General features: G+C 43.3%; 1 pseudogene across 1 annotated transcript in view; it reads left to right on the plus strand.

The window, feature by feature from the left end:
- LOC106579054 (activating signal cointegrator 1 complex subunit 3-like) overlaps positions 1-23,288 on the plus strand; it is a 121,222-nt pseudogene that overhangs the window by 83,653 nt on the left and 14,281 nt on the right. The window contains exons 28-29 of the transcript XR_014382655.1: positions 2,491-2,630; positions 5,721-5,873. The product of XR_014382655.1 is annotated as an activating signal cointegrator 1 complex subunit 3-like (transcript). The remainder of the gene's footprint in view (positions 1-2,490; positions 2,631-5,720; positions 5,874-23,288) is intronic.

The raw sequence follows: 23,288 nt of genomic DNA on the forward strand, positions 1-23,288 counted from the left end.
AAAAGACGCATTCTTGCATTCTCACTACCCGCTATTCAAAGTGCTCTGAACAAATTAAAGGAATCGTTCACAAACATTGGCACATTCTGAAATATGATGATAGTCTCGTTAATGTGTTTTCTGATCTTCCCTTGGTCGTATTCTCGCGGGGCAGAAATCTCAGAGACCAATTGGTACACTCTGATTTACCACCCCAAGATATTCCTGAACAACGTCTATTTGCGCCCCTACTGGATGGAAATTACAAGTGTAATGGCACTTATAAATGTAGATCCTTCAAACACCCACAAACAGGGAAATCGATCCCAATCAAAGGTGTTATTACGTGTTCCACTAAGGCAGTTATTTATCTTATAACTTGTCCTTGTGGTAAAAATGATGTGGGTAAAACAAAGCGTGAATTAAAAGTACGTATCTCAGAGCATCGTAGCACCATTAGGTGCAAAAACTTAACTTACCCAGTTGCGGCCCACTTTTTGGAAGCAAACCATCCGATTTCGTCTCTGCGTTATATTGGTATCGAACATGTCACCCTCCCGAGGAGAGGGGGTGACCTTGATAATTTATTGTTAAAACGAGAAGCTGCCTGGATCTTTAATTTAAAGACCCTTGCTCCCTTCGGTCTCAACATAGACTTTGATCTGAAGCCATTCTTGTGATAATTGTGATTTTGCCATTGTAATTGTTTGTTAGATACATTTTAGACTACAAATGCTATGATCGTATGCTATCCATTTGTTTGTCTTTTTGTATGTTCTTTGTATGCCATTTTTTTAAATATTTGAGTTAACCAATGATATTAGGCCATACTTGGCCATGATTACAAACACCTGTGTGTCTCTTGACACTATATAAATGACTCATCTCACAGTGTGTGATGATACCCTGATGAAGACAGCTTCGCTGTCGAAACGTTGGTTATTACATTTTTGCATCTGAGCTCTTAGAGTGTGCGGCTTTCCTTTATTTTCTAGTGTTCTACTCCGCTAGCCAGCACCTCGCCTTTAAAGGTGTGCGTTTCTTTTTTCTAGATTGGCCTAGGAACAGTTACCTTGTGAGAACCTGACATTTACTGTATGTGTATTTTTAGCCCTGGGTGTGTTGAACTGGCCCTGCAGTGTGTGTGTGTTCCAGTGATATATGCTGCTCCCTGCTGTGTTTCTGTACTGGCCGTGTAGCTGCTGGAGTCCCTGTGGTTTGAGTGACAGGCGGCTGGCGCTAGCTGCCTCAGTCTCCGTGGGGGTCCCTCCATCCCGCCCTCCCTCTCCTCTCTGCCCGAGTTAGCCTTATGATCTCTCTATTACTTCCTCTGCTGCAGTTAGCTCTTCTCCCGCCCTCCGTCTCCTCTCTGCCCGAGTTAGCCTTATGATCTCTCTATTACTTCCTCTGCTGCAGTTAGCTCTTCTCCCGCCCTCCGTCTCCTCTCTGCCCGAGTTAGCCTTATGATCTCTCTATTACTTCCTCTGCTGCAGTTAGCTCTTCTCCCGCCCTCCGTCTCCTCTCTGCCCGAGTTAGCCTTATGATCTCTCTATTACTTCCTCTGCTGCAGTTAGCTCTTCTCCCGCCCTCCCTCTCCTCTCTGCACGAGTTAGCCTTATGATCTCTCTATTACTTCCTCTGCTGCAGTTAGCTCTTCTCCCGCCCTCCGTCTCCTCTCTGCCCGAGTTAGCCTTATGATCTCTCTATTACTTCCTCTGCTGCAGTTAGCTCTTCTCCCGCCCTCCGTCTCCTCTCTGCCCGAGTTAGCCTTATGATCTCTCTATTACTTCCTCTGCTGCAGTTAGCTCTTCTCCCGCCCTCCGTCTCCTCTCTGCCCGAGTTAGCCTTATGATCTCTTTATTACTTCCTCTGCTGCAGTTAGCTCTTCTCCCGCCCTCCGTCTCCTCTCTGCACGAGTTAGCCTTATGATCTCTCTATTACTTCCTCTGCTGCAGTTAGCTCTTCTCCCGCCCTCCGTCTCCTCTCTGCCCGAGTTAGCCTTATGATCTCTTTATTACTTCCTCTGCTGCAGTTAGCTCTTCTCCCGCCCTCCGTCTCCTCTCTGCCCGAGTTAGCCTTATGATCTCTCTATTACTTCCTCTGCTGCAGTTAGCTCTTCTCCCGCCCTCCGTCTCCTCTCTGCCCTAGTTAGCCTTATGATCTCTCTATTACTTCCTCTGCTGCAGTTAGCTCTTCTCCCGCCTTCCTTCCTCTGTGAACATGTACCCCTCGTCCTCCCTGTAACTCTCCCTGTAAAACCCTCTCAAATGTTTTGCTTTCTCTGTCCCACATGTTGTTTTCAGTTTTTTTCTCCACCTCCCTTTTCTCCACTCCTTCCGTAGCCCCCCTCCCTGCTCATGTCCAACAGTGTCTTCTTCGTCATGGATGTGTCTTCTAGTCCTACACTGTCTACTGGTTTACTGTATCTCTATTGGTCGAGAAGATAAGGTCTTGTGCTGTCGTGGGTTGATGAGGTGAAGTCTCATGCTGTGATTAGTTAATGTTACCCAGATGACAGACATCATCGCCACGGTGAGGGAGTCCAACCTGAAGCTGACGTTGGCGTTTGGTATCGGCATGCATCACGCTGGACTACACAAGAGAGACAGGAAGACTGTGGAGGAATTGTTTGTCAACTGCAATATCCAGGTAGGACCCTGATAGGTACAGGTAGAACCATGTAGGAACCTGATAGGTCCAGGTAGAACCATGTAGGATCCTGATAGGTCCTAGTAGAACCAGGTAGGACCCTGATAGGTCCAGGTAGGACCCTGATAGGTCCAGGTAGAACCATGTAGGAACCTGATAGGTCCAGGTAGAACCATGTAGGATCCTGATAGGTCCTAGTAGAACCAGGTAGGACCCTGATAGGTCCAGGTAGGACCCTGATAGGTCCAGGTAGAACCATGTAGGAACCTGATAGGTCCAGGTAGAACCATGTAGGATTCTGATAGGTCCTAGTAGAACCAGGTAGGACCCTGATAGGTCCAGGTAGGACCCTGACAGGTCCAGGTAGAACCAGGTAGGACCCTGATAGGTCCAGGTAGAACCAGGTAGGACCCTGACAGGTCCAGGTAGAACCTTGTAGGACCCTGATAGGTCCAGGTAGAACATGGTAGGACCCTGATAGGTCCTAGTAGACCCAGGTAGGACCCTGAGAAGTCCATGCAGAACCAGGTAGGACCCTGACAGATCCAGGTTATGCAGGTAGGACCCTACAGGTCCAGGTAGAACCTGGTAGGACCCTGACAGGTCCAGGTAGAACCTGGTAGGACCCTGACAGGTCCAGGTAGAACCTGGTAAGACCCTGACAAGTCCAGGTAGAACCAGGTAGGACCCTGACAGGTCCAGGTAGAACCTGGTAGGACCCTGACAGGTCCACGTAGGACCATGTAGGACCCTGACAGGTCCAGGTAGAACCATGTAGGACCCTGATAGGTCCTAGTAGAACCAGGTAGGACCCTGATATGTCCAGGTAGAACCAGATAGGACCCTGATAGGTCCTAGTAGACCCAGGTAGGACCCTGATAAGTCCAGCTAGAACTAGGTAGGACCTTGATAGGTCCTAGTAGACCCAGGTAGGACCCTGATAAATCCAGGTAGAACTAGGTAGGACCCTGACAGATCCAGGTAGATGCAGGTAGGACCCTTACAGGTCCAGGTAGAACCTGGTAGGACCCTAACAGATCCAGGTAGAACCTGGTAGGACCCTGACAGATCCAGGTAGAACCTGGTAGGACCCTCACAGATCCAGGTAGAACTTGGTAGGACCCTGACAGGTCCAAGTAGGACCAGGTAGAACCTGGACAGGTCCAGGTGGGACCCAGGTGGGACCCTGACAGGTCCAGGTAGAACCAGGTAGGACCCTGACAGATCCAGGTAGAACCTGGTAGGACCCTGACAGGTCCAGGTAGAACCTGGTAGGACCCTGACAGGTCCAAGTAGGACCAGGTAGAACCCTGACAGGTCCAGCTGGGACCCAGGTAGGACCCTGACAGATCCAGGTAGATGCAGGTAGGACCCTTACAGGTCCAGGTAGAACCTGGTAGGACCCTAACAGATCCAGGTAGAACCTGGTAGGACCCTGACAGATCCAGGTAGAACCTGGTAGGACCCTGACAGATCCAGGTAGAACATGGTAGGACCCTGACAGGTCCAAGTAGGACCAGGTAGAACCCGGACAGGTCCAGGTGGGACCCAGGTGGGACCTTGACAGGTCCAGGTAGAACCTGGTAGACCCTGACAGGTCCAGGTGGGACCCAGGTAGGACCCTGATAGGTCCAGGTAGAACCAGGTAGGACCCTGACAGGTCCAGCTGGGACCCAGGTAGGACCCTGACAGGTCCAAGTATGACCAGGTAGGACCCTGACAGGTACAGGTGGGACCCAGGTACGGGGGGTGGGGGGGGTTAGAAGGATTACTTTATCCTATCCTAGGTATTCCTTAAAGAGGTGGGGTTTCAGGTGTCTCCGGAAGGTGGTGATTGACTCCGCTGTCCTGGCGTCGTGAGGGAGCTTATTCCACCATTGGGGTGCCAGAGCAGCGAACAGTTTTGACTGGGCTGAGCGGGAACTGTGCTTCCTCAGAGGTAGGGAGGCGAGGTGAGGCCAGAGGTGGATGAACGCAGTGCCCTTGTTTGGGTGTAGGGCCTGATCAGAGCCTGAAGGTACGGAGGTGCCGTTCCCCTCACAGCTCCGTAGGCAAGCACCATGGTCTTGTAGCGGATGCGAGCTTCAACTGGAAGCCAGTGGAGAGAGCGGAGGAGCGGGGTGACGTGAGAGAACTTGGGAAGGTTGAACACCAGACGGGCTGCGGCTTTCTGGATGAGTTGTAGGGGTTTAATGGCACAGGCAGGGAGCCCAGCCAACAGCGAGTTGCAGTAATCCAGACCCAGGTAGGACCCTGACAGGTCCAGGTAGAACCTGGTAGGACCCTGACAGGTCCAGATTAAACCTGGTAGGACCCTGACAGGACCTTGATAGGTCTAGGTAGGACCTTGATAGGTCTAGGTGGAATCCAGGTAGTACCTTGATAGGTCCAGGTGGGACCCAGGTAGTACCTTGATAGGTCCAGGTTGGACCCAGGTAGGACCCTGATATGTCCAGGTAGGACCTGATAGGACAGTGACACACAGACAGAAGACTCTCACACAGGTATGACACACTGAGGATCCTCCTACAGGTGTATACATATTGAATAGTTACAGGTATATACATATTGAATAGTTACAGGTGTATACACATTGAATAGTTACAGGTGTATACACATTGAATAGTTACAGGTATATACACATTGAATAGTTACAGGTGTATACACATTGAATAGTTACAGGTGTATACATATTGAATAGTTACAGGTATATACATATTGAATAGTTACAGGTATATACATATTGAATAGTTACAGGTGTATATGTATTGAATAGTTACAGGTATATACATATTGAATAGTTACAGGTATATACATATTGAATAGTTACAGGTATATACATATTGAATAGTTACAGGTATATACATATTGAATAGTTACAGGTGTATATGTATTGAATAGTTACAGGTATATACATATTGAATAGTTACAGGTATATACATATTGAATAGTTACAGGTATATACATATTGAATAGTTACAGGTGTATATGTATTGAATAGTTACAGGTATATACAACAATGTTGCAGATATGACACTGAAGGTGTTTCTGCTTTACTTTGTTAAATCCATGACAGGTATGACACTCTAATCTCTCTCTGTCACCAGTACTCTGACCTGGGGTGTCAACTTCCCTGCCCATCTGGTCATTGCCATTGTCTGGTCATTGTCATCTGGTCAAGGTACTGAGTACTACGATGGGAAGACCAGACGCTACGTGGACTACTCCATCACTACTCCATCATGGTAGTGAGTTAGAAAGTCCAGTACATCCATGTGTTTTCACCTGAATGTGTAGGTGTGGTTTATCTCTCCTGTAGTTACAGTAGGTTGTAGTTGTTCTGTAGGTGTGATTTATCTCTCCTGTAGTTACAGTAGGTTGTAGTTGTTCTGTAGGTGTGGTTTATCTCTCCTGTAGTTACAGTAGGTTGTAGTTGTTCTGTAGGTGTGGTTTATCTCTCCTGTAGTTACAGTAGGTTGTGGTTGTTCTGTAGGTGTGGTTTATCTCTCCTGTAGTTACAGTAGGTTGTAGTTGTTCTGTAGGTGTGATTTATCTCTCCTGTAGTTACAGTAGGTTGTAGTTGTTCTGTAGGTGTGGTTTATCTCTCCTGTAGTTACAGTAGTTTGTAGTTGTTCTGTAGGTGTGGTTTATCTCTCCTGTAGTTACAGTAGGTTGTAGTTGTTCTGTAGGTGTGGTTTATCTCTCCTGTAGTTACAGTAGGTTGTAGTTGTTCTGTAGGTGTGGTTTATCTCTCCTGTAGTTACAGTAGGTTGTGGTTGTTCTGTAGGTGTGGTTTATCTCTCCTGTAGTTACAGTAGGTTGTGGTTGTTCTGTAGGTGTGGTTTATCTCTCCTGTAGTTACAGTAGGCTGTAGTTGTTCTGTAGGTGTGGTTTATCTCTCCTGTAGTTACAGTAGGTTGTAGTTGTTCTCTAGGTGTGGTTTATCTCTCCTGTAGTTACAGTAGGTTGTGGTTGTTCTGTAGGTGTGGTTTATCTCTCCTGTAGTTACAGTAGGCTGTAGTTGTTCTGTAGGTGTGGTTTATCTCTCCTGTAGTTACAGTAGGTTGTAGTTGTTCTGTAGGTCTGGTTTATCTCTCCTGTAGTTACAGTAGGTTGTAGTTGTTCTGTAGGTGTGGTTTATCTCTCCTGTAGTTACAGTAGGTTGTAGTTGTTCTGTAGGTGTGGTTTATCTCTCCTGTAGTTACAGTAGGTTGTAGTTGTTCTGTAGGTGTGGTTTATCTCTCCTGTAGTTACAGTAGGTTGTAGTTGTTCTCTAGGTGTGGTTTATCTCTCCTGTAGTTACAGTAGGTTGTAGTTCTGTAGGTGTGGTTTATCTCTCCTGTAGTTACAGTAGGTTGTGGTTGTTCTGTAGGTGTGGTTTATCTCTCCTGTAGTTACAGTAGGTTGTAGTTGTTCTGTAGGTGTGCTTTATCTCTCCTGTAGTTACAGTAGGTTGTAGTTGTTCTGTAGGTGTGGTTTATCTCTCCTGTAGTTACAGTAGGTTGTAGTTGTTCTGTAGGTGTGGTTTATCTCTCCTGTAGTTACAGTAGATTGTAGTTGTTCTGTAGGTGTGGTTTATCTCTCCTGTAGTTACAGTAGGTTGTAGTTGTTCTGTAGGTGTGGTTTATCTCTCCTGTAGTTACAGTAGGTTGTAGTTGTTCTCTAGGTGTGGTTTATCTCTCCTGTAGTTACAGAAGGTTGTAGTTGTTCTGTAGGTGTGGTTTATCTCTCCTGTAGTTACAGTAGGTTGTAGTTGTTCTGTAGGTGTGGTTTATCTCTCCTGTAGTTACAGTATGTTGTAGTTCTGTAGGTGTGGTTTATCTCTCCTGTAGTTACAGTAGGTTGTGGTTGTTCTGTAGGTGTGGTTTATCTCTCCTGTAGTTACAGTAGGTTGTAGTTGTTCTGTAGGTGTGGTTTATCTCTCCTGTAGTTACAGTAGGTTGTAGTTGTTCTGTAGGTGTGGTTTATCTCTCCTGTAGTTACAGTAGGCTGTAGTTGTTCTCTAGGTGTGGTTTATCTCTCCTGTAGTTACAGTAGGTTGTAGTTGTTCTGTAGGTGTGGTTTATCTCTCCTGTAGTTACAGTAGGTTGTAGTTGTTCTGTAGGTGTGGTTTATCTCTCCTGTAGTTACAGTAGGTTGTAGTTGTTCTGTAGGTGTGGTTTATCTCTCCTGTAGTTACAGTAGGTTGTAGTTGTTCTGTAGGTGTGGTTTATCTCTCCTGTAGTTACAGTAGATTGTAGTTGTTCTGTAGGTGTGATTTATCTCTCCTGTAGTTACAGTAGGTTGTAGTTGTTCTGTAGGTGTGGTTTATCTCTCCTGTAGTTACAGTAGGTTGTAGTTGTTCTGTAGGTGTGGGTTATCTCTCCTGTAGTTACAGTAGGTTGTGGTTGTTCTGTAGGTGTGATTTATCTCTCCTGTAGTTACAGTAGGTTGTAGTTGTTCTGTAGGTGTGCTTTATCTCTCCTGTAGTTACAGTAGTTTGTAGTTGTTCTGTAGGTCTGGTTTATCTCTCCTGTTTATCTCTCCATCATCGATCTGGGAGAATTTCATAATTGCTGAGAGGTGAAAGGTTAAATGGGCCTACTCTTTCTCTGTTGCTCTCATGGATAATTGACTCAGGTATTTTTTAATTGCCTGGTCAGAACATCTTCTGTTATTGTACTCTTCCAGGGGGATCACATCTGGTAACTAACTACCTGGAGGACAGTTTGAAATGTATTGTCTAACTTTTTTTGTTACTTTGGGGAGGGTTGTGTGTTTTTTTTTATTGGGCACAGGGGATGGTAGTGTGTTTTTTCCGCCACTGATTTACATTTGCCATTTCACTATGTAATATATCCATATAGCTGCATTTCCTCATCTGCTTGTATGCGCCTCTCCTATCAAGGTGTTTTGGTACTTCCCTTATGCACTGTGCTTTTCCACGTGCTTACTATACCACCGGTAAATAGTCTACCAGTCTACTGTCTATCCTGCCCTCTATCCATAGTGACAATAGTGATTTTATTGTATTTTATTTAACCTTTCTTTAACCTCTCTGGGCTAGGTGGCACCAAATCGTCCCACCTACGTAACAGCCAGTTGAATCCTGTGGCGCGATTTTCAAATACCTTAGAAATGCTATTACTTCAATTTCTCAAACATATGACTATTTTACAGCTATTTAAAGACAAGACTCTCGTTAATCTAACCACACTGTCCGATTTCAAAAAGGCTTTACAACGAAAGCAAAACATTAGATTATGTCAGCAGAGTACCCAGCGAGAAATAATCAGACACCCATTTTTCAAGCTAGCATATAATGTCACAAAAACCCAGAAGACAGCTAAATGCAGCACTAACCTTTGATGATCTTCATCAGATGACACACCTAGGACATTATGTTATACAATACATGCATGTTTTGTTCAATCAAGTTCATATTTATATCAAAAACCAGCTTTTTACATTAGCATGTGACGTTCAGAACTAGCATACTTCCGGCGAATTCACTAACAATTTACTAAATTACTCACGATAAACGTTCACAAAAAGCATAACAATTATTTTAAGAATTATAGATACAGAACTCCTCTATGCACTCGATATGTCCGATTTTAACATAGCTTTTCGGTGAAAGCACATTTTGCAATATTCTAAGTAGATAGCCCGGCATCACAGGGCTAGCTATTTAGACACCCAGCAAGTTTAGCCTTCACCAAAATCAGATTTACTATTACAAAAGTTTGATTACCTTTCCTGTTCTTCGTCAGAATGCACTCCCAGGACTTCTACTTCAATAACAAATGTTGGTTTGGTCCAAAATAATCCATAGTTATGTTCCAACAGCGGCGTTTTGTTCGTGCGTTCAGGACACTATCCGAATGGTAAATAAGGGTCACGCGCACGGCGCATTTCGTGACATAAGATTTCTAAATATTTCATTACCGTACTTCGAAGCATGTTAACCGCTGTTTAAAATCAATTTTTATGCCATTTTTCTCGTAAAAAAAGCGATAATATTCCGACCCGGGAATCTGCAATTAGGTAAACAGCCGAAAGAAAATACAGCATGGGGTCGACTCGGGCACGCGCCTAATTCCTTTGTCCTCTGATCGGCCACTTGGCAAAGGCGATTATGTGTTTCAGCCTGGGGCTGCCTCGATATCGTTCAGCTTTTTCCCGGGCTCTGAGAGCCTATTGGAGCCGTAGGAAGTGTCCCGTTACAGCTAAGATCCTGACTCTTCAATAAACAGAGGCAAGAACAACAACACCTTGTCAGACAGGCCACTTCCTGCATGAAATCTTCTCAGGTTTTTGCCTGCCATATGAGTTCTGTTATACTCACAGACACCATTCAAACAGTTTTAGAAACTTTAGGGTGTTTTCTATCCAAAGGCAATAATTATATGCATATTCTAGTTACTGGGCAGGAGTAGTAACCAGATTAAATCGGCTACGTTTTTTTATCCGGCCGTGTAAATACTGCCCCCTAGCCCTAACAGGTTAACTAGGCAAGTCAGTTAAGAACAATTCTTATTGACAATGACGGCCTACCAAAAGGCAAAAGGCCTCCTGCGGGGCCGGGGGTCTGGGATTGAAAAAATAATAAGTACAATCTAAATATAGGACAAAACACACATCACAACAAGAGAGACACAACACTACATAAAGAGAGACCTAAGACAACAACATAACAGCAAAACATGACAACACAGCATGGTAGCAACACAACATGACAACAACACGGTAGCAACACAACATGGTAGCAGCACAAAAACATTATTGGGCAAAGTCAACAGCACAAAGGTCAAGAAGGTGATAATGGGATCATTTGTCCAGATCTGCAATAAGTTAACTAGCAATCATACCACTCATAAAAAAATCTTCACCACTTTTCAATATAAATCCACAAGATGGAGGAATAGCTGATAGACAACAGAGAGGCCAGGTGCATCAAATAAAACAATATCAAGCTTTATTTATGCAGCACATTTCAGACATGGAATGCAATGTGCTTTACAGGGGGGAAAGCCTGAGGAAAAGCAAAGCTCACTGTGCTTTACAGGGGGAAAAGCCTGAGGAAAAGCAAAGCTCACTGTGCTTTACAGGGGGAAAAGCCTGAGGAAAAGCAAAGCTCACTGTGCTTTACAGGGGGAAAAGCCTGAGGAAAAGCAAAGCTCACTGTGCTTTACAGGGGAAAAGCCTGAGGAAAAGCAAAGCTCACTGTGCTTTACAGGGGAAAAGCCTGAGGAAAAGCAAAGCTCACTGTGCTTTACAGGGGGAAAAGCCTGAGGAAAAGCAAAGCTCACTGTGCTTTACAGGGGAAAAGCCTGAGGAAAAGCAAAGCTCACTGTGCTTTACAGGGGGAAAAGCCTGAGGAAAAGCAAAGCTCACTGTGCTTTACAGGGGAAAAGCCTGAGGAAAAGAAAAGCTCACTGTGCTTTACAGGGGAAAAGCCTGAGGAAAAGCAAAGCTCACTGTGCTTTACAGGGGGAAAAGCCTGAGGAAAAGCAAAGCTCACTGTGCTTTACAGGGGGAAAAGCCTGAGGAAAAGCAAAGCTCACTGTGCTTTACAGGGGGAAAAGCCTGAGGAAAAGCAAAGCTCACTGTGCTTTACAGGGGGAAAAGCCTGAGGAAAAGCAAAGCTCAAAAGATGTTTTAAGATTTCTTTTAAATATGTCCACAGTTTCAGCCCTAGTCAAGTATTTCATTTATATTGCTTCTGATATTGGTATGTATCCTAGACTGTTCTCTTTCCAATCCTATGTGACCTTTACTACCGTTCAAAAGTTTGGGGTCACTTAGAAATTCCCTTGTTTTCCATGAAAACATACATGAAATGAGTTACAAAATTAATAGGAAATGTAGTCAAGACTTGACAAGTTTATAAATAATGATTTTTAATTGAAATAATTGTGTCCTTCAAACTTTGCTTTCGTCAAAGAATCCTCCATTTGCAGCAATTACAGCCTTGCAGACCTTTGGCATTCTAGTTGTCAATTTGTTGAGGTAATCTGAAGAGATTTCAACCCATGCTTCATGAAGCACCTCCCACAAGTTGGATTGGCTTGATGGTCACTTACATACCATATGTTCAAGCTGCTCCCACAACAGCTCAATAGGGTTGAGATCCGGTGACTGTGCTAGCCACTCCATTATAGACAGAATACCAGCTGACTACTTCTTCCCTAAATAGTTATTGCATAGTTTGGAGCTGTGCTTTGGGTCATTGTCCTGTTGTAGGAGGAAATTGGCTCCAATTAAGCGTCGTTCACAGGGTATGGCATGGCTTTACAAAATGGAGTGATAGCCTTCCTTCTTCAGGATTCTCCCACTTTACCACCACCAAAGCACCCCCAGACCATCACATTGCCTCCACCACATGCTTGACAGATGGTGTCAAGCACTCCTCCAGCATCTTTTCATTTATTCTGCATCTCACAAATGCTCTTCTTTGTGATCTGAACACCTCAAACTTAGATTTGTCTGTCCTTAACACTTTTATACAATCTTCCTCTGTCCAGTGTCTGTGTTCTTTTGCCCATCTTAATCTTTTATTTTTATTGGCCATTCTGAGATATGGCTTTTTCGTTGCAACTCTGCCTAGAAGGCCAGCATCCCGGAGTCGCCTCTTCACTTTTGACATTGAGACTGGTGTTTTGCGGGTACTATTTAATGAAGCTGCCAGTTGAGGACTTGTGAGGTGTCTGTTTCTCAAACTAGACACGCTAATGTACTTGTCCTCTTGCTCATTTGTGCACTGTGTCCTCCCACTCCTCTTTCTATTCTGGTTAGAGACAGTTTGCGCTGTTCTGTGATCAATTAGCCTTTTAAAATGATAAACTTGGATTAGGTAACACAAAGTGCCATTGGAACACAGGAGTGATGGTTGCTGATAATGGGCCTCTGTACGCCTATGTAGATATTCCCTAAAAAAATCTGCCGTTTCCAGCTACAATAGTCATTTACAACATGAACAATGTCTACACTGTATTTCTGATCAATTTGATGTTATTTTAATGGTCAAAAAAACATTTAGCTTTTCTTTCAAAAACAAGGTCATTTATAAGTGAGCCCAAACTTTTGAACGGTATGTATGAATTGTCCATTTTTTATATTCCTTGTTAATATGCATTGACTTCCTGTTCGCCAGTCTCTAATTAACTATCTGCTTGCACCTGTTATGCCTGTTACGCACAGCAGGGGCCTGAAGTACGTGTCTTAATTTGTTTGCACGGCACTGATGAAGGCATGAGGCCGACACATAGGCCCTGTTCCTTTTTTATTTACATTAGCACTTTCACTTTTTGTTTATTTTTGAGGATGGATTAAATTAATTATACTATATTTGCATCTCGGCCTCCTTGGGTTATTCCTTTTCATGGTTTTGAGTGTGAATACTTTTTGAACTCTACAGATATTTTCTCTCCCACGCACTGGCTGCCTTTCATTCTAGCTTGTGCACAAACCCTCATACTGGTTTTCCACAGTTTCAAACCCCGTCAGGTTCTCTGGCAGGCTATTCCAGAGGCTGAGGACATAATAACTAAAGGATGCCTGTCCATGCCTCCTGGTCCTAGGCTTTGGGATAGTTAAAAGGCCAGTGCCAATAAATAATTGTGTATTTGTTCACATTGCTAATGTGTGATTTGAAATTTAGTTTAGAATCTAAAATACCACCTAGGTTTTATCTTTATTGCCCATAAATTAAAATGTGCAACTAGATTCTCTCTCTGTGCTTTGGCTCTAACAATAGCTACCTTGGTCTTGTCTTGATTTCGCTGGAGGAAATTGTGAGCCATATAAGTATTTAAATCACTAATAGTCTAAAAATGTATCCGTGGAGCTAAAATCCTCTGGTGACACAGAAATGAAAAGTGGTTTATCGTCTCCGTAGCAGTGAACAATCAATGCGCTTCAAATAATAGTGAAGACACGCAGCTCAAAAAGCTCCCCTATTTATATTTTAGGGACTATACAAGTATCCTGCCAGGACTAGCCTACAACGCCACAATCCAATGGAAAACTAGTACAATTGAGTACAATTCTACTCTAGGGTGTAAACTACAGTGAAAATGTCATTTAAATAATGAAAGCCCTGTTATTTGAATGTTTCATTCCATTTGGATCAGTTGTGGGTCTACTCTCGACATTCTAGAAATGCACAGTAGTAGGCCAGTCTGGCTGTAGTCTATTTCTGATACTGATGCGCTTTGTGTTGCCGATCATCATTCTCCTTAGTTGTCCTATGTGACTACATAGGTCTGTGCTCCCAGCAGGCCCAGTTATTCAGGAAAGCGTAACACCGAGCAGCTATTTCCTCGACCTAGAACCTAACGCTTCAATATAGCCAAAATATACAGTACCAGTGAAGACATACAAATTATGGAATGACACATATGGAAACATGTAGGAACCACAAAAGTGAGAAAGAAAAACACCCTTTGCCTTGATAGCTTTGCACACTCTTGGCATTTTCTCAACCAGCTTCATGAGGTAGTCACCTGGAATGCTTTTCCAACAGTCTTGAAGGAGTTCCCACATATGCTGAGCCCTTTGGTCTGCTTTTCCTTCACTTTGCAGTCCAACTCATCCCAAACCATCTCAATTGGGTTGAGGTTAGGTGATTGTGGAGGCCAGGTCATCTAATGCAGCACTCCATCACTCTCCTTCTTGGTCAAATAGCCCTTACACAGCCTGGAGGTGTGTTGTGTCATTGTCCTGTTGAAAAACAAATGATAGTCCCACTAAGCACAAACCAGATGGGATGACGTATTGCTGCAGAATGCTGTGGTAGCAATGCTGGTTAAGTAAGCCTTGAATTCTAAAGAAATCACTGACAGTGTCACCAGCAAAGCACCCCCACACCATCACACCCTCTCCATGGTCCACGATGGGAACCACACATGCGAAGATCATCCGGTCACCCACTCTGCGTCTCACAAAGACACGGTGGTTTGAACCAAAAATCTCAAATTTGGACTCATCAGACCAAAGGACAGATTTCCACCGGTCTAATGTCCATTGCTTGTGTTTCTTGGCCCAAGCAAGTCTCTTCTTATCATTGGTGTCCTTTAGTAGTGTTTTCTTTGCACCAGTTCAACCATGAAGGCCTGATTCACATAGTCTCCTCTGAACAGTTGATGTTGAGATGTGTCTGTTACTTGAACTCTGTGAAGCATTTATTTGGGCTGAAATCTGAGCTGCAGTTAATTGCCGATTTCTAAGGCTGGTAACTCTAATGAACTTATCCTCTGCAGCAGAGATAACTCTGGGTCTTCCTTTCCTGTGGTGGTCCTCATGAGAGCCAGCTTCATCATAGCCCTTGATGGTTTTTGCGACTGCACTTGAAGAAACTTTCAGAGTACTTGAAATTTTCCGGTTTGACTGACCTTCACGTCTTAAAGTAATGATGGACTGTCGTTTCTCTATGCTTATTTTAGCTGTTCTTGCCATATTATGGACTTGGTCTTTTGTATATCTACCTATCTACCTTATCTACCCTACCTTGTCACAACACAACTGATTGGCTTGAATGCATTAAGAAGGAAAGAAATTCCACAAATGAACTTTTAACAAGGCACACCTGTTAATTGAAATGCAATTCAGGTGACTACCTCATGAAGCTGGTTGAGAGAATCCCAAGAGTGTGCAAAGCTGTCATCAAGGCAAAGGGTGGCTACTTTGAAGAATCTCAAACATAAAATATATTTAGATTTAACACTTTTTTGGTTAATACATGATTCCATATGTGTTACTTCATAGTTTTGATGTCTTCACTGTTATTCTACAATGTTGAAAATAGTAAAAAGTAAGAAAAACACTTGATTGAGTATGTGTGTCCCAACTTTTGACTGGTACTGTATGTCATTTAACTTCTAAAATGTATTACATTTTTAGTTGTGGCATAAACACAACTAGTCACAATGTTTTAATCTTATTATGCCACTTCAAAAGTCTCCTGCAGGCTACCTGCGCAACTTCGTCCACTCCACTCTAATATAATTCCAGCATCCAAACTGTACAACGGTCGTTCTATTAATGTAAAGAGACACATTAATTAGAAAACACCAAAAAGTGTAATGACATTCAGAGATTTTCAAACCAAGCCTTCGATACTGTGTAGGTAGGAATGTATTTGACATACTCTACTTGATTGTGGTGTTGAAAACGCAGACCATTTACGATTAGCGCTCGAAGTCTGTAATCGGTATGTAGTTATGCGTTGCTTATTGGTTTTGTGTGGTGCATTTGTACGGAAACCTGTTGGTGGAAAATTTGTTGCATGTATTTGATATAAATATGCCATCAAAATGTAGAAAATCTGATTTCCTCCTAACTGATCATTTTCTGCAGCCTGCTCTTATTGTAGTGTAATAAGACAGGCAGGGAGAGTGAGCTTGTCCATGGTGGTCGGCGAACCCTCAACCTTCTGGCCTGTGAGCCCTGCGTGGCATCGAATGTGCCACAAAGCCGTGCTGAAGTGGTAAAGTCTATATCCACGTTTATAAATGCAGCGCTGCTCTAGTTTTTGTTATTTATGGTCGTAATAATCATTTTTTTGTTAGTTGTATTGGGGATGTGCAATTTTTTTACACTAGTAAAAACCCAATTAGGACAGAGACTTAAAAATATTCTTATTATAACAAGGATCTGTATTTTTGTTATATACATTGCTCAAAAAAATAAAGGGAACACTTAAACAACACAATGTAACTCCAAGTCAATCACACTTCTGTGAAATCAAACTGTCCACTTAGGAAGCAACACTGATTGACAATAAACTTCACATGCTGTTGTGCAAATGGAATAGACAACAGGTGGAAATAATAGGCAATTAGCAAGACATCCCCAATAAAGGAGTGGTTCTGCAGGTGGGGACCACAGACCACTTCTCAGTTCCTATGCTTCCTGGCTGATGTTTTGGTCACTTTTGAATGCTGGCGGTGCTTTCACTCTAGTGGTAGCATGAGATGGAGTCTACAACCCACACAAGTGGCTCAGGTAGTGCAGCTCATCCAGGATGGCACATCAATACGAGCTGTGGCAAGAAGGTTTGCTGTGTCTGTCAGCGTAGTGTCCAGAGCATGGAGGCGCTACCAGGAGACAGGCCAGTACATCAGGAGACGTGGAGGAGGCCGTAGGAGGGCAACAACCCAGCAGCAGGACCGCTACCTCCGCCTTTGTGCAAGGAGGAGCAGGAGAAGCACTGCCAGAGCCCTGCAAAATGACCTCCAGCAGGCCACAAATGTGCATGTGTCTGCTCAAACGGGGGTGGTATGAGGGCCCGACGTCCACAGGTGGGGGTTGTGCTTACAGCCCAACACCGTGCAGGACGTTTGGCATTTGCCAGAGAACACCAACATTGGCAAATTCGCCACTGGCGCCCTGTGCTCTTCACAGATGAAAGCAGGTTCACACTGAGCACGTGACAGACGTGACAGAGTCTGGAGACGCCGTGGAGAACGTTCTGCTGCCTGCAACATCCTCCAGCATGACCGGTTTGGCGGTGGGTCAGTCATGGTGTGGGGTGGCATTTCTTTGGGGGGCCGCACAGCCCTCCATGTGCTCGCCAGAGGTAGCCTGACTGCCATTAGGTACCGAGATGAGATCCTCAGACCCCTTGTGAGACCATATGCTGGTGCGGTTGGCCCTGGGTTCCTCCTAATGCAAGACAATGCTAGACCTCATGTGGCTGGAGTGTGTCAGCAGTTCCTGCAAGAGGAAGGCATTGATGCTATGGACTGGCCCACCCGTTCCCCAGACCTGAATCCAATTGAGCACATCTGGGACATCATGTCTTGCTCCATCCACCAACGCCACGTTGCACCACAGACTGTCCAGGAGTTGATGGATGCTTTAGTCCAGGTCTGGGAGGAGATCCCTCAGGAAACCATCCGCCACCTCATCAGGAGCATGCCCAGGCGTTGTAGGGAGGTCATACAGGCACGTGGAGGCCACACACACTACTGAGCCTCATTTTGACTTGTTTTAAGGACATTAAATCCAGACCTCCATGGGTTGATAAATTGGATTTCCATTGATTATTTTTGTGTGATTTTGTTGTCAGCACATTCAACTATGTAAAGAAAAAAGTATTTAATAAGATTATTTCTTTCATTCAGATCTAGGATGTGTTGTTTAAGTGTTCCCTTTATTTTTTTGAGCAGTATATATACAATAGAACTGTAGGTACTACCTTCAATTAATGTCTCTATAAAGTGTAAAGAACTCAAAAAATAAAGTAATGGCAACAAATACTGTGATTACTTTTTGCAAATTGATTAAAAGTATCGCTTTGTGAATCATAGTTTTACTAAAATAAAGTGATCATTATTATGATCAACAAAAATACAATCATACAGGTACTTGGAAACATAACATGAATAATATGTCATTGCAAAGAGTGATGTAGACAATGGATTCCACATTGAGTAGTACTCTGTCTCCCAAACTCGATTCAAATAATCAATCGTCATCAAGCTTTGATTATTTGAATCAGCTGTGTAGTGCTATGTCAAAAACCGAAACATGCAACTATTTGGGCTTTGGGAAACCCTGCTCTAGGTCATATTAGACTGTCAGGTGGCTGTCTCTCCTTCATTGGGTCTTGCTCTATTTCTCATTGATGATGTTATATTTCCGTCACTGGTCATCTTCTCTTTCACTGCTGATCGAATATTTTCCAGAACTTGGCTCTCTCAACCATGCAGCCACTCTCTGCTTTGATGTCTTAATCTCATCAGCATCAGGCTCAGACAGACCTATGAACAAACCAGCATTCCTTCAAAGCCTGGCTGTGTGTTTACTATAACATTAGGAAAACCTTAGGAACACCTGCTCTCTCCATGACGAAGACTGACCAGATGAATTCATGTAAAAGCTATGATCCCTTATTGATGTCACTTCAATCAGTGTACATGAAGGTGAGGAGACAATTGACACATGAATTGAGACATGAATTGAGACATGAATTGTGTATGCGTGCCATTGAGGGTGAATGGGCAAGACAAAAGATTTTAGTGCCTTTAAACGGGGTATGCTAGTTGGTACCAGGCGCACCTGTTTAACATCTTTCTAAGTTGTTTCTAAATTTGAGTTATTTAGCTGTTACAACTGACCCCATTTTACTATTAGCCCCGTCTCCCCTACCTTAATACCAGTAGACAACATTTTTGTTCTGTCAGCCAAATAAAACTTCATGGCTTTTATTTTATTTGAGAATCGTGGTGTAGATGAGAAGCTCCTGTAGAGACCCATTTTCTGTTTATGGTCAAACTTCACGTACAAACGTACAATTTCTTTGAATAGCTTTCCTTATTTTGGTTGTCTATATACTATGGTATTTAAGGTATACTGCACATACACGAAGCAGGAATGTGGTTTTGGCCACACTACATCCAAGGCTAATGTAAGGATAGTGTAAACAGAAACGTTGCAACTGATGTTGGAGAGATCTTACTACACATGTTTTACTAATGTAAATCTACTCCAATACAGTCAGCCTCTAGAGGCTATCCTTCCAAATCTCATTGACTTGACTATTGGGCTGGCTCTCTGGGCAGGCTGTTAACGCTCGCATCTGATTGGCTCTGAAGAAAATTACGTTTGAAAATAAAATCCCCTCAGGAGAGTTATTTCCTTGTTTTTCCTCTTTGTTTTAACTTTTTGCAACCGGGGGTCTCACAGGGCTAGCATCTTCCTGCTAACAACTTCCCCAGGTTTTCAACCAACCTGAACGAAGACAGTGCATCCGAAGCTAGTAGCTAGTTTAAATGTTTGTGTAATGTCTAATACTGGCATAGTTTCAAAAGTAAAATCAATAAATATGCACTACACAATGCGTATAGGTGCATTTGCACGCTGAGTCTTAAATGAAGGTGATATGTACAATGCTAAAATAAGATCAGCTGAGTTTAACCTTAGATGTTATATGAAGAAAGGTAGGTATTGCCCTAATACATGATCCGATTCAAATCCACTTTAGCCTAGGGATTCCTGCACATGAATTGATGTTACCAAATTCCCCACATGATTATCGATTTCCCCTTAATCTGACAGCATCATTATTTTCCTGTATTTTAATAATAATAATAATATGTGGTGATAATGGTTAGGGTTGCACATTTTGGGGAATATTCAGAGGTGGAAACTTTCCGTGGGAATTCATGGAAATATATGCAAATTAATATTAATACCCTTTAAATGTAATGTTTTTTGCATTGGATATATTTACCATATCATATGGAGACAGAAACATAAACCTTTTACCTTATAAGTAGACATAATTGTAAATGATTAAATCCTTCCAATAGAAATTAAAAAATACAATTTAGTTACGAATTGAACTTTAATTAAATGAGTTGACTCTTCACATGGGATGATTTCACTGAAAAACAAAAGGGAATATTGAATGATCCCCAATGATCCTTTGCATCTCCCAAAAATGTTTTCAACATACATCTGTAAAATGATAGTCTAGAAACTAATGCTTTGGTTGTCTTCCTCTCAGGCTTCCATGTCTTCTCCCTGCACCTCCTTATGTCCACCTATTGAACATCAGGCTCTGAGACCTCATCTTCACTGTCACTTTCCAACCTTGTCAGGCTCAAAAAGCCTCAAATTTGCCCGGATGGCCACCAATTTTTAAACCATTGTATTGGTCAGCCTGTTGTGCACTTTGGTGTGTGTGTTCCCAAACAAGGACCTCTAAGGCGGCTGATGTTGGTGGGATTTGGAGGATGATGGAGGCAGCAGGGGAAAGAGCCTCAGATCCACAAAGTCCCTTCCACCAGGTGGCTGATGAGATATGTTTGCACGACTGCCATATTGCATCTCCATCCCAAAGCCCTTGCTTGGAAGTGTACTTCGCCAGACTGCCAAGAACCTTGCCATAATTGAGGCCAAGGTGGCGAGACACGGTAGTGATGACACAATAGGCCTTGTTGATCTCTGCACCAGACAGGATGCTCTTGCCAGCATACTTGGGGTCCAACATGTACGCTGCGGCGTGTATGGGCTTCAGGCAGAAGTCTTCACACTTTGTGATGTATTTCAGAACTGCAGTTTCCTCTGCTTGGAGCAACAGTGAAGTGGGCAGGGTAGTACGGATTTCTTCTCTTACATCTGCAAGCAGAGTCTGAACATCAGAGAGGATGGCATTGTCTCCCTCAATCCGTGTAATGGCTACTGCCAAAGGTTTCAGGAGTTTCAGGCTGCTTACCACTCTCTCCCAAAATACATCATCCAGGAGGATCCTGTTGATGGGGCTGTCCATATCGGCAGACTGTTATATGGCAATTTCTTGGAGAGACTCCTTCCCCTGCAGGAGACTGTCAAACATGATGACAACACCACCCCAACGGGTGTTGCTGGGCAGCTTCAATGTGGTGCTCTTATTCTTCTCACTTCGCTTGGTGAGGTAGATTCCTGCTATAACTTCATGACCCTTCACATAGCTAACCATTTCCTTGGGTCTCTTGTAGAGTGTATACATTGTTTTCAGTGCCATGATGTCCATGAGGAGCAGATTCAATGCATGAGCAGCACAGCCAATGGGTGTGACGTGAGGGTAGGACTCCTCCACTTTAGACCAAGCAGCCTTCATGTTCATGTCTGTCACCAGTGCAAATACCTTCTGTGGAACAAGGTCATTGATGACTGCCTTCAGCTCATCTGCAATGTAGAGACTGGTGTGTCTGTTGTCTCTTGTGGCTGTGCTCTTGTAGAATACTGGTTGAGGGGTGGAGATGATGTAGTTCATTATTCCTTTCTCAGAACATTCGACCACCCATCAGAGATGATTGCATGATTTGCTTGACCTTCACTTGAACTCTGAACTCTGCATCCATCAAATGAGTAGATAAAGCATGTCTGGTTGGAGGGGTGTATGCTGGGCGAAGAACATTCAGAAATCTCTTCCAATACACATTGCCTGTGAGCATCAGAGGTGAGCCAGTTGCATACACAGCTCGAGCAATACATTCATCAGTATTTCTCTGACTATGTTCCTCCATTGAGTCAAAAAAATGTCTGATTCAAGGAGGACCATGAGCTGTTGCTATCGATAAGGTGTCTGATTCATCATTTTCACCTCGAAAAGAAGGTGAGGGACTTTTGTCAGAGGTTGCTTGTTGTGAGCGCTGAGGGAACTTTATGCACTTGGCCAGATGATTCTGCATCTGTTGCATTCTTCACACATGATTTTGCACAGTATTTGCAAATGTACACAGCTTTACCTTCTACATTAGCTGCAGTGAAATGTCTCCACACATCAGATAGTGCATTTTCCTGTAAAGATTAGGAAAAAAAATGTACAAAAAAAACAAATACAATTCCATGTACAGATAAATAGTTAAAGCAGTTAGATTAAACAACTCCTTTGTAAGATAATTTTTTTTTAATGAAACATGTATGGAAACAGGTGAATTAACACTCCTCAGTTAGCAGGCTCAAGCAAGCTAAAACCCACATGGTAGCAAAAACTAACTAGCAGAAATTGTTAACAAGTTAGAAATTATTTAAACACACTTTGCTGTAGGCTACTATTTACTACTTAACAAAAAATCATGTATGTCAGATAAAATATATTCACCCCACCCAGTATTGTAATCAAAACTTACCAGAAAGTATGTAGTCCTTGGCTCAGACAGTGTAGTAGTGTGGGCTCAATAGCATCTCATTAGTGTGCAGGATCTTGAGAATCAGCTGTACATGTGATGGAAGAATGCATTGCGCATGCAGAGGGTTGCAATTCCATTGAATTGGGGATAGTTTAACCAAAATATGCCATAAGATCTAGAATTGCCTTATGTGTATCCCACAAAAAAAAGGTTCACTGTTATAAGCTAACTTTTTTGATGAATTTAAGCAAAATTCCCCAAATTCCCAGGCTTAACTTTCAATGGAAAATTTACCGGAAAGTTTCCGACCCTTTGCAACCCTAGTGATTACACAGATGATTTACAGCCACAACAGCACTCTGTCTCTGCAACAAAACAAGTACACACATGCAGGGACGCACACACGTACATATACATACATACACACACACAAACACTGATCCTCATCTAATGGATGGCTGGGTAGAAGGAAGCACTGAGCTGCAGAGACATCTGCTATGCATTGAGGACGAGGATTCCAGAACATTCCAGACTGCTGGCATTGACACGGCTGTCAGCCCACATTTACCACTAAGGCCTGACCCAGGCCTCCCAGCCCCTACATACACACACACACACACACACACACACACACACACACACACACACACACACACACACACACACACACACACACACACCACACACACACATATATATGTTGTGTTACGTAAGTTGAAACACATTGTTGGTTTAAAGATTAACATAGATTTTTAGCAACATTAAGTTATACTTCAAGCTCTACATACCCTTTCAACCTGTCCTATTTTTTTTATAGTTGGTTTAGTATCGGTAATATCAGGTGATTTATGGGTTAGATATGTGTACCACCCAACAGCACATTGTCACAGCTGTATTTTATACATGGCCAATTGGCCATCTGATCTGTCCTGCAAGCCCTGGAGACCTTGTTACCGGCCGTTACTCATGGAGACATGATTGACTGGGGAGGCTTGTATCCAGCACTGCTATACACACACACACACACACACACACACACACACACACACACACACA

This window comes from Salmo salar, chromosome 02, assembly GCF_965601325.2.
Source record: "Salmo salar chromosome 02, fSalSal1, whole genome shotgun sequence".
Taxonomy (NCBI): Eukaryota; Metazoa; Chordata; class Actinopteri; order Salmoniformes; family Salmonidae; genus Salmo; species Salmo salar.